Genomic DNA, 1,137 nt, shown 5'->3' on the forward strand with positions numbered 1-1,137 from the left:
ACAACAGTGGTGGCAGCCAATGGAACAGTGCCATCCAATCACACACATTTGCATAATGAGCTTGTTATGCAGAGGTCTGTGGTTGCAGAGCTGGTGCTCCAGCAACTGTCTAGACAAATCCTATGCATGAGAGAGAGGGGAGAGAGGGAAAAAGAGAGAGAGAGAGGGAGGGAAAGAAGGAGAGAGAGAGAGAGTATGAAGGAGAGAGAGAGAGCGAGAGAGAGAGAGTAAATTAAAGATTGTGGATGGGGGATGGGAGTGGAGCTGGAGTTGGAGGAGAGAGAAGCAAAGAAGCAGAATCACAGTTGAGAGCAACTACTTAGAAAAGGTGGAGACCTGGGCGAAAACCTCAGAGTCAGCGGTGTCAGCAACAAAGAGGTGTTTAATAAAAATTAAATGCTACAGCGGTCTGCACATGACACCGAAGAAAATCCTACAAAAAAACAGATGGGCTGTATTATAAATAGAACCAAGTTAAACCAGTACAAATACAGCAGCAACAACAGCCTCATCTGTTCCTCTGAATCAGCGACAGCTCCCTGAACAGTCACAATCATGGAGAGATCATTGAACAAGACAGTGGCTTAAATCAACCTGACAGGCACCAGTAGAAGAAGACGAACACAGGCCTAAAATATACATTCTCCGCCTTTATTTGATTTTCTCTTCAGTCGAAAAACAACTCTTTGTGTGACTTCACTTTCTTTGTGTCACTGTACTGTTTGTCACCTCCTGACAGCCATCCCATCACCACTGTCTCCCGTATTTTATTTTCATTAATTCAACTCTTATTTAACCAGGGTGGTCCCACTGAGACAAGAGAGACCCTGGCCGAGACCACAGACCTGGACTGACTCTGCTCTCACACCAACCTCAGAGGAGACATTTGAGTGAATCACAGAAGAAATGTTTTTAGAGAGGAAAGAAGGAAGAAGGGAAGGAAGGAAAGAACTGAGGGACATAAAATAAAGGACGAAAAGATGGAAGGAAAAATGGATGAAAGAAATATGGATGGAAGGAGTAAGGAAAGGAAGGAAGTCAAGAGGGGTGAAAGAAAGGTGATTGGGAGGAAGGAAAGAAGGTGGGGAGTGAGGAAGGTGAAAAGGGAAGAAGGAAAGAAAGAAAGAAAGAAAGAAA

The 1,137-nt window shown here is 44.2% G+C and overlaps 1 protein-coding gene across 1 annotated transcript in view; it reads right to left on the reverse strand.

Moving 5' to 3' along the window:
* Positions 1–1,137, reverse strand: part of chd5 (chromodomain helicase DNA binding protein 5) — a 35,155-nt gene that overhangs the window by 25,446 nt on the left and 8,572 nt on the right.

This window comes from Cynoglossus semilaevis, chromosome 11, assembly GCF_000523025.1.
Source record: "Cynoglossus semilaevis isolate Cse_v1.0 chromosome 11, Cse_v1.0, whole genome shotgun sequence".
Taxonomy (NCBI): domain Eukaryota; kingdom Metazoa; phylum Chordata; class Actinopteri; order Pleuronectiformes; family Cynoglossidae; genus Cynoglossus; species Cynoglossus semilaevis.